Genomic DNA, 14,242 nt, shown 5'->3' with positions numbered 1-14,242 from the left:
AAAGAGCAGAAACTACCCAGGAAGAGCCCAAAGAGCCAGACAGGAGCCCAGATGCAGGTTGCCATGGCAACCAGCTAATGAGGAAATTAGCCTGCACCTGGTCAGCTAGCCAGAAGGGGCAGGGCCCTGGGCCCATATAAACCTCAGGACGAGGACTAGGGAGGTAAGTTCTCTGCTGGTGGCCAAGGGAGAAGGAGCCTTCCTAGAGCAAGAGAAGGGAAGAGGCCTGACTAAGTTCTGCTCTGGGTAATGTAAAGGGGCCGAGCACACCTTATGTAGTTTGTGTTATGTTATAGCGCAGGGGCTTATGTTTTGTTTGCCATTTATAAGACCGGTGGTTTGGGTGAGGCTATTTGGGGAAGGAGGAGGCCTCATTGGGGGCCCACGGCAGTGTGGGGACCCCGGCACCAGAGAGGGCATGGCATTTGGGGGGCACAGACCCCGGCGCCAGAGAGGGCGTGGCACTTTGCGGTGTAGTGACAGGCTGCAGAAAGCCCAGTGCCAAGGGGCACAGTGACAGGGGGCACAGCGACAGGGGCTCCGGAGAGCCCAATGAGGACAAGGGGTCAAATTATAATGAGGCCTAGGCAAGACAACGCCAGTACCATCTGTTAGCCATACGTATAACCCATAAGACTAGGGTGCCCCCAAAACACCCATTGTGAAACAGGACCTACAAGGGGTCTGGGAACCCATGGAGTTCAGAGTCCATCAAACCATGTCCAAGAGGACTTAAAGGCAGCCTCCCTATTTTTATATTTCCATCAAAGATGTGGCGGGTGAGAACTGAGGGTGCCCATTGGGCCAAATTGGCACGGTCAAGGGGCCTTGGGACATCACGGCCGTCCTTGAGGATCCCATCCCATGTCACTCAGCTTTCTCCTCTTACTCAGGCATGTCCCCAGGATCTCTAGGGATGTGTCTGGGTAAACAGGGGAAGCTGGGAATGGGTCAGGGTAAGCAAGGAAACCTCAATTTTCCTTGCTTACCTAGACAGGTTCCTAGAGATCCCAGGGACAGGTCTGCCTAAGCAGATCCCAGTGTAGAGGCACAGGATGCTGGGGATTCCCTGGGTCCCCTGCCTCCATGCTAAGACCAATGCAGGCTTTCCCTTCTTACAGAGGTGTGCCCTTGATGATGCTAGGTAAGTCGGGCAGGTGCTCTGGGGCAGCAGTTAACTTTTTGCACCTTACATCCCACCTATGTAAGGTCAAAAAATCCTGGTCCCACTGGTTGATGAGTGAGGGGGAAGGGTCCCCCAGAGGCAGTTTTGCCACTGCGACCTGAGTCCCACCTAGAGGACCTTCATGTCCCACCAGTGTCCCACTGGCTGAGAAACCCTTCTCTGGGGGACTCAGGGGAATTCCCACAGTGTGTGGAGTCTGCAGAATTGGGCTCTTTAAACCCCCAGGACACCTGTTCCGGGCAGCATAAAAGTGTGAGCAGCACAGGATGTCTATTACACTGCAATAAAGTGGCACACTTTTTTTATTAGTACCTTTTGTTACACCGCTGATTCACCTGCAATGTTATGATGATGTGTAGAGACATGTATTTGATCACCATTTGTCTCTCCATAAACATTTTTATGGTGGTGCAAATGCAATGTCATGTGACATTTGTTTCTACCCCAAGTAAAAAAAACCCATAACTTTTGTATGAACAGTTTTTCAGGGACTCAAGCAGGGTGAAACAGAATCATGCTTAAGTGCCTAATGTTTAAAAATAACAGAAGATGAAGAATTGTGTAGGAGTGGTTAGGTCTAGTATCTAATTGTGTGGAGGCCACCCTATTCATCATTCCTCCCTCATCTAAAGTCTCCTGGCCAAACCTCACGTTCCCATGTAACTTCCTATATCCTTCTTTCCTGACACAGGTTTCAATGAATATTTTCCTTCCAACTTGACTTCAGATCCCAGCTAGCTGCAGCTTTGTTGACTTCACTGGTGAATCCTGGTAAATTTCCAGGCTATTGGACCCAAAGCATCCAATGAGATGTTTTTCTTTCTCACTGTTCCTGCTATTTTTAATAGGCATTCTAGACTGTTTTCAGCACAGTGCCCCACCCCTCCTTGCAATTGACCTATCTGGAAAGGTTAAAGGGAGATGGGTTGTTGAAAGGCAAACTAAGTATTCAGACAGAAGTAGCCAAAAGAATCCCGTTTAGGGGTAAGAAGATAAGATGCGACACTGGAGTAAATATTAAATAATCACCAGTATCTGTCATTTGAATAGGATACATATGAACCATCTCACTATATTGCTATAATCTTCTCTGAATGGAAAGGTAAGTCTTGTAAAGTGTGTGTGTGTGTGTGTGTGTGTGTGTGTGTGTGTGTGTGTGTGTGTATACACGTATAATTGTAGGTGGATCAGGGTCCTTCCCTCCAGGACTCATCCATTCTGAGAACCTGGGCAGTAAGCACAAGGATAGTATAAGAAGAGAGACTGCACAGCTGTGCTTTGTTTTCTAGCCAGTGTTTGATTTGTCCTTAGGAGCATATGTAGAGGGCCAGATTTTGCAGATGAGTTAATTTTCCTTTTGGGAATCACAATAAAGTGTTTTTTGTTTTTTTTTTCCCCCAAAGGAGCTCTCAGGATGCTGTGTGCAGAGTGCTCTTGAAAATCTGTCTGTTAAGTTTCTTCAGGGAAATTGCTGGTTATGAATTCTGTTGTAAATCTGGCCTTACTTATATGGCTGAGTAGGAGCTGAGTACTTGAAAGTCTGACTGTATTTGGCTGCATACAAGATGTAAGTGATAGGCAACACTGGTTACCAGAACTTGGAGAACCGGTTTCATTTAGACTGATATCATTAAATACAAGTAGCTTTTTTTAGGGCTGTTGAGATTCAGACGTGCTGTCTATTACTGACAGCAAAGCAGATAGGTACTAAGAACTGAAGGACATCAGAACGAAAACAGCCCCGCATCTAATGCTTTTGACATAGTTAGCTTTAACAGGGATGACTTGTAATCAAGCAGAGATGAAAAGCTCAAAGAGCTGTAAACACATGGAAAGTTTGCTTTTAAACATAACATGGTTCATTTTGGTAAGGGAAGCTAATGTGCTCACATTAGGACACCTTCCTGATTCTAATTAACTTAAAAAATGGTGTTCCACTTCATATGATGTGTATGATTTTTTTGAGCGAATATAAAATGCAGACTGTGGAATGGTGGGGAACTAATTCTATCAATTTTTGCCCTCATGTCCTATTAAAGCAATGAAGATATTCATATAAAAACCAATGAGTTATGTATGACTAGAATTTGATCTTATCTTTGCTCAGATTAGAGTGTTTGCTATAATTATTAATCTGGATATTGGGTACATTATGTTGGATATATGTGCATTCTTGTGTCCATTAGATAACTGATTTATTCTTATTTAGGTAAAGGATTGTTCCAGCTTGATAAGGAAATAAATGTCAAGGATAGCCTATGGAATGGCATTTTTTTCCTGAAGGTCCTAATTTGTTTTTACTCTGGTGACCAGTTAAGGCCATATGTTTGTTTAAAAGAGGCCATGTTTATTGATGTTTGTTATTCTTATTCAGTGGAGTCCCCTGTGGTTCGGCATCCTTGGTAGAACCTCTGTCTACCACACAGAAGACCTGGGTTCAATTCCCAGACACTTATACAACTACAGCCACGGATGCAGCAAACATCTGGACTCAGTCTGGTCTTTGGATTCTGTCTCAGTGGCCTAAAGGGAGGATGGAAGGTCTGGGCAGCCTCCACTCCTCCAAAAATTCCTCCCTAGGCATACACATCAAAGGTCTGGGTGGCCCTCATACATGCACCATGCTCCAGGAGGGTTGATGGTTGCCACATCCTTATTCAGTTACTTGAATAACTCTTCTCCTGAATTTTTGTCTTGGTCTTTCCTTGAAGGCTAGGTGTTCTGCAAGTAAATAATGAATAGGACAAGAAATGTGTTAACTATGGTCAGGTGCAAATCTCTACCTTTTTTGTGTCTTTTTTTTGCCTCCACATACCAAGGCAGCTTTTAAGAGAACACTAGATCCTCTGGGAATGATACAGATGGAGGCTATCTGATCATGGATTTGCTTTCCTAGAATTGCTTTTGGGAATTTGGTTAGCCAAATACGTTTCTTCTAACACTGAATGTCAAAGGTAGGTGGAGATCTAGTCAGGGGGGATCAACAGGCACTGGGGGAGTCCCTGTTCCCCTAGGAGCCGCCAGGAGTGACCAGGAATAACGGTCACAAGCTGGTGGAGGGAAGGTTTAAGTTGGACATCAGGAAGCGCTACTTCACGGTCAGGGTGGCTAGGGTCTGGAACCAGCTTCCAAGTGAGGTGGTGCAGGCTCCCACCCTGGGGGTTTTTAAGAGGAGGTTAGATGACCATCTTGCTGGGGTCGTTTGACCCCCAGTACTCTTTCCTGCCATGGCAGGGGGTTGGACTAGATGATCTGCCCAGGTCCCTTCCGACCCTAGAAACTATGAAACTATGAGAGGCAATCAAACAGCGTGATGTTATTCAATATGAGTAAGGCTTGGAGAACTAACAACAAGCCTTGCTCATAACGGGCATGGACAATTTAAAAGCATTACAGTAGAGGAATACATTCACAGAGGAAAAAGGAATATGGAACTAGGGTACCTTGTTTCTAATACATTGACTTTTGGGTAAAGGTGGCCAGGATATTTTCTCCACCTTGTGAAAAACAAAAATAAAGACAAAACCCCTGTTCCCATTTAGATTCAACTAAGACCTTTTGATATTTTTCAAGAACAAAGATCCATCCCAGAATAACCACTAGTTTTGTGATCAGTGAACTCACCAGCGCTATGAGAGAGCTAGGGTCAAACCTGATAGGTACTGTAGAATTGGTTGTTCTCTCTCTCTCTGATTCTTGACAAAGGGTTTGCTAAAGCTGATACAAAACAAGTCCAACAGGGAAGAATGCTATTTAGACACTGAACATCTTAGGGGTCCTCAAAATATTTTCCCAAGATCTTTGATATAAAATGCAACTGTTATTTAGCACTTTTGCATGTGGTGCTATAAAGCTTAAGTTACCAATGTCTGCAAAGTGCTTTGAGATCTGTAGACCTGAAGAAAAATGTCATGCATTCAAAGGCATCCCAACTATATAGTTAGTTTAATAAAAGATATCACCCCAAGAAACCCTTGCTTTTCGCATTGAAATCCTTAGGTAAATTAACAGATTTAAGTGAAAAATTTTAAAATAAGGCAGGTGACAAAGAAAAACCCTTATCTGACGCATGCTGTTATAGCTTAAGGATAGGGTTGCATGCTGATTGAAGTATGAGTTTTGTAACTAATGATGATAAAATCAGATCCTAAATTATCCAAAATACTGGCTACACGGTGGCAGGAGAGGATGAGTCATGCAAACAGACAGCATTACAGTAGCCTGTTCTGAGACCTGTTCTAAATCTAACCATACGTTTACATGGTTCCCTCCTTTATCATAATTAGAAGATTTTTTGCAATAACTTTAAAATTTTAATTATTTAATAAGTGTTTAGAAACACCATTTGAAGTTAATTGGTGTTTTGGGGAGTAGGGTATTACTACACTTTTGCAGTACAGTCAACATATGGAATCTGCAGTTGCAGGACATCTATCTTAAATTTTTATATTGATGCTCGGTGTCATAATATCTAGGACTCCTAGAGATATGCAGGGAGCCTGCTCCGATGCCCTGGAAATCCAGCGCATCCCAGAGCATGGAAATTGATGCTCTCCGGCATCCTTCCATGTCACGTGTATCAGCATCCCCATGTATCCCTGTGCTGATTAAATGCTGGCAAGGCGCTTTGAAATAAAACATGTTTGATAAGCTTTTGTTCAAAGTGCCCCACTGCCATTTTTTCAGTGTGGAGACACTGAGACATGCGATGCACAGGCACTTTTAATTAGCATGGTTTACTAACTAAAGCACCTGGTGCCATGTCCCAGAGCACGTGTAAAACTGTGACTCAGATGTTCTGGCTGGATATTAAAGGATCTATTTTTAACTCTCTCTAATTTTATGGTGGCATAGTTGATATAGTTATGGCAAACCTGATGGGTTATGTTAATTGTCAGCATGTCCGTCCTGGGGACCTGCTTTTCCCGCAATTCTCTCCTGCCACGACTTGATCTTAATACAAAATTTGGGGGAGGAAGAGTTATTATGTGCCGGTACCCGCGGTAAGGAACATGCTGGCTGGATCTCCGATTAAGGGTGCTTTATTATATACAGCCTGGTCTTACTCTTGTTGAGAATGCCAGGAAAAAGAAGTTGTGGGGATATGCCAAGGAACTCCTTGGGAAACGATCACAGTCAGTACACTAAACGTTACCCTAATCTCAGCCGCTAATCACCAATTTAGCGGTTAATTAATGCCGGAACCGGGGATTCCCCCTGGCCGGGGCTTGAGTCCATAAACAGAACGTAGCTCTCTTCGGGACTCCTTGCTTGCTCCTCTTCTTTCTCTCTCTCTCTCTCTCTCTCTCTAAGTCCCCACCGCCTCGGAGCCGTGACTTGTCGCCGCTTCCCTGCTCCGTGCTCGTGACTCACCCCTGGAGCCTATTTCTCTGGTGAGTGTCAGCTTTCCAGGTGCTGCGATCCCATCTTCCAGTCGCAGGAGGGGAGTGGAGTGGAGGGGAGTTTCACTCCCTGTTGTAGCCTCTCAGCCTAGCCGTATGGGACTCCTCTTCTTTACTCCGTGTGTGCCTGAAAGCACTCTTGGGAAATTTCCTCCATCTCTTATTTCTCCTTCTGGGTTCTCATTGGCTCCCCATGACGTTGCGTTTCCCATTTCCCGGATGTTTTAATCTTCGGCAGCTGTTACCCCTTCTTAGTAACAGGGTCGCAGCCACGACTCTGTTACACACCTTCCCCTCCAGTTACATAGTCCACCCACTCCATGGTGTTGTCCGACACACTCAGCCCCCCCCCCCCCCTTTTTTTTTTTCCCCCCCCCAAGTCTCTCTGAAAATGTTTGTATCAACTAAGGTGGGTCGTCCCTTCCCCCCCCAATTCTTTCTGAAAAGGATCCCACAATAACAATGACGAAAAAAAAATCCTTTCTACCTCTATGTTATCCTGTGCTCATCTTTTTTTCCAATGCATCTTGCTCCCGTTTGGAGACCCGGACTTGGTGCATGACTTTCCGGTGTCCTGCTTAGTCGTTGCTGCATCTTTACCCGGACCATACCTGGACGTGATAGGAGATCTACATTTCCACTTCTTTTCCCTGCTCGGTGTTCCACTGAAAAGAAAAAAGGTTGTAAGGCCAGAGACTACCTCATAAGTCTTGTATTATTTAGTTGGGCTGTTCTTAACCACCGCAGGGGTGTGTGATCTGTAATAAGCACGAACCTCCTGCCTAATAGATAATATTGGAATAACTCTATACCCCAGCGGACCGCTAGGCATTCCCTTTCTATAGTAGAGTAACAGGTCTCTGCCGGTTTTAGTTTCCGGCTGGCAAAAGCTACTGACCTCTCTATTCCTTGGTCTTTCTGGAATAATAATAGCCTCCAGTGCTACTGCCAATGCATCGGTCTGGAGAAAGAAGGTTTTCCGAAAATCCAGGGTGTACAGGACGGGATGTTGGGCTAATGCTTCCTTCAATTGGTTGAAGGCTTTTATAGCCCCTGGGTTCCAGGCTATCGGGTTTCATATCCCCTTCGTCAACTCGGTTAGAGGTGCTTCCTTCTCCGAAAAGTCAGGGATGAACTGCTGATAATAGTTGGCGAATCCCAGTAATGATCTGAGTTGTTTTAACATTTTAGGGGAAGGTTGTTGTTTTATGGCCACCACTTTTTCTGTTATGGGTTTTATGGTTCCTTGGCCAACTATAAACCCCAGGTACTGCGTTTCCCTCTTCCCCAACGCACACTTTCGTGGGTTTGCCGTCAGACCTGCCTGTCGGAGGCTGCCCAGCACTTGTCTTAGGTGTTCGCAGTGTGTCTCCCAACTGGGGGAGAATATAATAATATCGTCAATATAGGCCACGGCATATCCTTGGTGTGGGGCCAGTAGTTGTTCCATTAGTCATTGGAAGGATGCAGCTGCTCCATGTAATCCAAACTGCATTCTTCTAAATTGGAAGAGCCCCCATGGGGTCCCAAACACCATTTTCTCTGTCTTCTTCAGCCATTGGGATCTGCCAGTAACCCTTCGTGAGGTCCAAGGTGGATATAAACCGGGCTTGACCAATTTTCTTAAGCATGTCATCTATCTGAGGCATCAGGAAAGCATCGAATCTAGCCATCTCATTTAGCTTTCGGTAATCCACGCACAATCTGATAGAGCCGTCTGGTTTAGGTACTACTACTACTACCACTACTACTATCGGGCTTCTCCAGGGACTCTGGGACTCTTCAATTATTCCTCATTTCTTCATTTGGTCAATCTCCTGCCGGACCACCGGCCACAAGTGTCGTGGTAACTTCCGCCAATGATCTCTAATTATTCTTCCGGGGGGGGGGGTGACAATATGGTGACAGATCCCTTTTGCTTCCCCTGGCACTTCCTTAAACACATCTTGAAACTCGGAGATTAGGGCTTTCACTTCTGCCTGTTGTCTTAAATCTAATTGGTCGTCTACTTGGGGTACCTCCAGGGCCCCCATCAGGCTTCGTACTGTAGTAGCCTCTTCCTCTTCCCCCTCTTCCTCCAGTTTCACCAACCATCCCTCCCCTTGTCACCATTTCCTCAGGAGGTTAATGTGGTATACTTGCCTATGCCACGTAGGGGTTGTATGCAATACCTCATAGTTCACAAGTCCCATCCGTTTGGTTACTTGAAAGGGTCCTTGCCATTGAGTTGTCAGCTTGTGAGTACTATCTGGAAGTAATACCACCACCCAATCCCCTACCTGTAATTCTCTCTCAATGGCCTGTGCATCGTACTGTTGCTGTTGTCTCTCTTGACTCTGGCTGAGGTGTCTCTGTGCGATCTCTAGTGCTTTCTGCAATCTCTCTCTGAACTCTCCTATCACCCGGGTTTGAGAATCATCCCTCTGGGTTTGTGTCCGTTCTTTGCATATTAGGTCAAGTAGGCCCCGGGGGCTATGTTCGTGAACTAGTTCAAATGGGGCAAACCCCGTTGAGGCCTGTGGAGCTTCCCTTATGGCAAATAGTAATGGGGGTAACAGCGCGTCTCACTCTCGTGGATCCCCCTGAATACATGCCTTAAGCATTCCCTTGAGTGTACGATTAAACCGCTCCACTAACCCATCCGTTTGTGGGTGGTATACAGTTGTGCATAGTTGTTCTATTTTTAGGACCTTGCACACCCTTTTCAAGATTTTAGACAAAGTTTTTTCCTTGATCAGTTAGTATCTCACGGGGTATTCCCACCCAGGCTATCCATCAGAGTAGGGCTGTTACTATGGCTAGAGCAGTCACGGATCTTAGTGGAACGCTGGAAACCTTGTGGCATAATCAATGATTACTAATATAAACTGGTACCCGGTCTTACTACATGAGAGAGGCCCAGCATTATCCAAGGCTATGTGATCAAATGGCCGGGCAATCAAGGGCATAGGGACCAATGGCACTCTGGCTGGTTCCCCTCCCCCCCTGTCTTCTGACATTCTGGACACTCCACACAAAATGTTTCTGTCATTTTATAAATGCCAGGCCAAAAGACCCGACGTTTGAAATGGGCCTCCGTCTTATCGTGTCCCAGATGCACCCCCATGGGTAAGGTATGGGCAACCCATAGTAAGCCCTCCCAGTATCTTCGGGGTACCAGTACCTGGGCTTTTTCACCTCCCTCTTCTAGGTCTTCTACTCTGTAGAGTAGACCCCTCCTTACCTCGTATCATGGGTTCCAAGGTGGTTTCGGCGTTGGTCCCATCGCGTGCTTTGATTCTTCCAACTGGGTTTTCCACAGGTTCTGGAACAAGGGCTCCCGTCACTGTTCCTGAGGGAAATTCCCACCTTCTATCATCTGGTTAATATCTAGCTCTTCCTCCTCATCCCCAAAGCAAAGCATCTGGGGTTTCCTTGCCTTGGTCCCAGGGCTGTCTATCATCTGCTGGCGGACCACCTCTTCCAGGTGTGGCCAATGCAACCCTAGCAGCATCGGGCAGGGGAGAGTCTTAGTTAGCCCTACCAAAATCTCTTTTGTTTTCCCCAATACGGAGAGCTACAGTTTCCTTCTCGGGTAGATGTATACGGTTCGATGCATACAGACCATGGAGACTGGGGTACCCGGGACCCCTAAGTGTGAGGGCACCAAATCACTATGTACCATGGACTGGGAGCATCCCATGTCTATTATAGCCGGAATGATGGTATTGCCTATGTGGACCGCCACTACAGGTTTGTTCTTCTGGCCTGGTCCTTGGTGTCGTCCAAAGCTGCAGTCCATTTTTTTGTCGTGTCCCTCAACCATGGGAGACGAATCCCAGGTAGCTCTGGGGCAAAACCAGGATATATGGCCCCTTTCTCTGCATTGATAGCAGACTACCTCCTGGTAGCTTCCCGGGCGTCCCTCCTTGTGGGCCATCTCCACCCTTCTAGAGGGAGCTGCTGGGTTGCTTGTTCTGTGTGTGGAAGATGGTCCCCCACCTCTCTCTCTTTTGGGGTTCTCTCCTTCCCCTTTGGCTATGGTATAATCTTCTGCCAGATAGAGTGCCTCCTCCACTGTTTTTGGTTGGTGGCGTTGGACCCATCATTGTGTACTGCCCGTAAGGTCTGTAAGAAATTGTTCCAGTACTATCTTGTCTACCACCTCCTTCACAGTATGTTCCTCCGGCTGTAACCACCGCTCCGTGAGAACCCTGAGAGCCTGCACCAAGAGTCAGGGCCGGCTGTACTCGGGTCCTTTCTTGGCCCTGAATTTGTGCCGGTATGTTTCCGGCGAAGTTTCTAATCGATATAGGATGGCTGCTTTTACCTTGGAATAGTCACTGGCCTCTGTCCGATTAGAAGCTTGGTATGCAGCCTGCATGGGGCCGATAATGAGTGGTCCCAACTTAGCAGTCCAGCTCCCTGGATCCCACTTCATGGCCATCGCTGCCCGTTCGAATGCCTCGAGGTAGGCTTCCACATCATCTTCCCCTGTCATCTGGGGAAGGCCTGTCCCACCTCCTTCTCTTACCCTGGGCGTTTGTTGCACCGCGAGCTTCTCACAGAGGTCTTGCTGCCTCGCCCACAGTTGTATCTGGGCTTCTGCCTCCTGGGTCCTGAACCTCATCATTTCCTCTAGCTGAGCCTGCTGGCCCTGGAGGAGGCGCAAGGTGAGGCTATGGGCCTGCTGCCAATTTGTAGGCTCTTGACTGTCCACGGCATCTGTTCAGTCCTCCACGTTTTCCTGGCCAATGCACCACTTTGTCAGCGTGTCTGTCCTGGGGACCTGCTTTTCCCTGCAATTCTCACCTGCCGTGACTTGATCTTAATACAAAATTTTGGGGAGGAAGAGTTGTTACACACCAGTACCTGCGGTAAGGAACGCGCTGGCTGGATCTCTGATTAAGGTTGCTTTATTATCTACAGCCTGGTCTTACTCTTGTTGAGAACGCCAGGAAAAAGAAGTCGTGGGGATATGCCAAGGAACCCCTTGGGAAACGATCACAGTCAGTACACTAAACGTTACCCTAATCTCAGCTGCTAATCACCAATTTAGCGGTTAATTAATGCCGGAACCGGGGATTCCCCCTGGCCACGGCTTGAGTCTGTAAACAGAACATAGCTCTCTCCAGGACTCCTTGCTTGCTCCTCTTCTCTCTCTCTCTCTCTCTCTCTCTGTAAGTCTCCACCACCTTGGAGCCGTGACTTGTCGCCGCTTCCCTGCTCCGTGCTCGTGACTCACCCCTGGAGCCTGTTTCTCAGGTGAGTGTCAGCTTCCTAAGCGCTGCGATCCCGTCTTCCAGTTGCGGGAGGGGAGGGGAGGGGAGTTTCAATCCCTGTCGTAGCCTCGCTGTATGAGACTCCTCGCCTCCGCTTCTTCACTCCATGCATGCCCGAAGGCACCCTTGGGAAATTTCCTCCGTCTCTTATTTCTCCTTCTGGGTTCTCATTGGCTCCCCGCGGTGTTGTGTTTCCCATTTCCCGGATGTTTTAATCTTCGGCAGCTGTTACCCCTTCTTAGTAACAGGGTCGCAGCTGTGACTCTGTTACATTAATAAATGGTATATGCTATTTAGACTGTCTCCAATGGGAGTACTGGTATGCCTAAAGTTAAGTACATTTGTTAATCTTTATAATTTGGGGGCCCAAGTTTGTGAATTGATAATGATCCTCACTCTTTAAAAAAAAAAAAAAAAAAAAGAGTTCTGAGATAATTTCATCAGACACCCAATTTATCAAAAACTAAGATGAATATAGTTGCAAATATTAAACTTTACTATGTCTCACCAGCAGTATGGAAATGGGAAAGGAGATGAGTAGGAATCGGCTATAATATCAACTGTAATACTGTAAGAATCAGCTGTAATCCTGAGTATGTAATATGATCACAGTACAGCCTGAAGAAGATCCTTGAAATAATAAACAGGTATTTGAGGTTGTGGAAACTAAGGGGCCAATTTTCCAGTTACCCAAACACTCATACCTTCCAATTTCAGTGAGAGAGTGAAAGAAATCATCACTTTGCTGGTCAAGGTCCTAACGCTATATTAAATATTATTTAAATCATGCTTTTAATAAAAAATATCACATTGGGAGTTTCCAGATCAAGAGCAGAGTTTTGGCTTGAGTCTCACTTCTGAAAACCTGAAAGCATTTTGTCTGTAAGCAAAACATATCCCACTTCCCTTTTTTATCACGGTTATGAAATCAGCTTCCAAACCACAGTTGAACTTCTTAATTTCCTGTTTTAGGATAAACTTTTAAAAGTATATTTGTATACTTATATATGTTTATATTTACTAAGTTTCCTCTCCTCCTTTTTTTTAATCATTCTGGACACCACTACCAAACTCCTGTTACAAGTTTGTAATCTGGGCATAATCTGGTACAGTCCTGTTCTAGATCATGACATATATCATGTATAAATTTTGCCAATTCTTTCCTCATACCATTTCTAAAATATAGTCTCTCTTACCTACCTATGCCACTAGAAATTTTAATGCCAGCTCCCAGCATTTTGCATGTTGCAGGCCCAGGGTTTCTGCTCAGCTGCCACTCTCCTTATCTCTTCTTCTGTAACAACAACTGGAGTCTCCAGAATCCCCCTCCCTCTTCCAGCTTGTTTCCTGTCTGTGTCCTAGGGAACCGGTGCAGCATGCACAGTGCAGTGGTTGGAGGGAAATGGTGGGGGGCCACATGGATATGCAATGTAGTAAGGGGGCAGATATGTAGTACAGGTGGGAGTGGGGGGCGCACAGAACAGGGGGGCCTATAGCTTTCACATATGGCCCCCACTGATGTGGCCTGATGAGCATGCTGCCCCTAGCCACTTAGAAATTGGACAGCCCTGTTTTGGCTTATGCTGAAGTTGAAACTCCTTGGGGAAAAACTGACTTCATGTTTTGTTTGTACCACAACCAGATCAACTGAGACCAGGTTCACAACTGGGGTTTTAAGTCCTGCTGCAATGCAAGTAATATACTTTGAGTTTTAGGAGAATGGTCTTGAATTAATTTATTACAAAGAGAGAGCAGCAGATATCAAAATTCTCATGTCATATAGAATAACCATAGTTGAGGAATTCGGAAGTGAGCTAAATATAAGGAATTCAGATCCAGCCTCCCAGAGATGGTATTGGAGCAGGCTGAAAGAGATTGGTGCTGAAAGAGATTAATAATGTGCCTTCTCCCTCAAAGTCATTGTTTGAAATGGGCCCAGGTGGTGATGACCAAGGATTCTGGTTTTCTCTGATTAAAAATAAACCCCCAATTTTCAGATTAAAAAAGTAACCCCAAATCCGCATTTTTCCATGATTAAAATGAAACGCGCATGTAATATATATTAATTGTTACTGCGCAGTCATTTAGTATTTGCATGTACAAGTAATAAATGACTGCTCAGTAACAGGAGTTACTGTGCAGTAATGTCCCCAAATGGCTCTTAGGTGACACTGAATGTGCAGTAGCTCATTACTACTGTGCAGTAGCATCACATCTTGCTTCATGACATGTGACGCTACTGCAAAGTAGTAATGAGCTACTGCACAGTCAGTGTCTCATCCAGACGTGGCCACTATGATGTGCATTTAAGTAAATAAAACATTCTAGTTATACTTTGGCTCCCTTTGCTTCCCATTATTCTTCCAGTAATCACTTTTAACAGTCCATTCTTT

General features: G+C 45.8%; 1 long non-coding RNA gene across 1 annotated transcript; it reads right to left on the bottom strand.

Annotated features, from left to right (window-relative positions):
• Positions 1 to 3,767: 3,767 nt before the first annotated feature.
• On the bottom strand, positions 3,768 to 12,049 carry LOC112549503. Its single transcript, XR_003092932.1, has 3 exons — positions 11,813 to 12,049; positions 7,076 to 7,253; positions 3,768 to 3,907 (listed from the first exon to the last, which is right to left on the bottom strand). It is a non-coding gene; the product is annotated as an uncharacterized LOC112549503 (long non-coding RNA).
• Between the last annotated feature and the right edge of the window lie 2,193 nt (positions 12,050 to 14,242).

This window comes from Alligator sinensis, unplaced genomic scaffold (assembly GCF_000455745.1).
Source record: "Alligator sinensis unplaced genomic scaffold, ASM45574v1 scaffold97_1, whole genome shotgun sequence".
Classification (NCBI taxonomy): Eukaryota; Metazoa; Chordata; order Crocodylia; family Alligatoridae; genus Alligator; species Alligator sinensis.
Note: the sequence above shows the minus strand (reverse complement) of the source record. Positions and strands in the feature narration are given on the sequence as shown.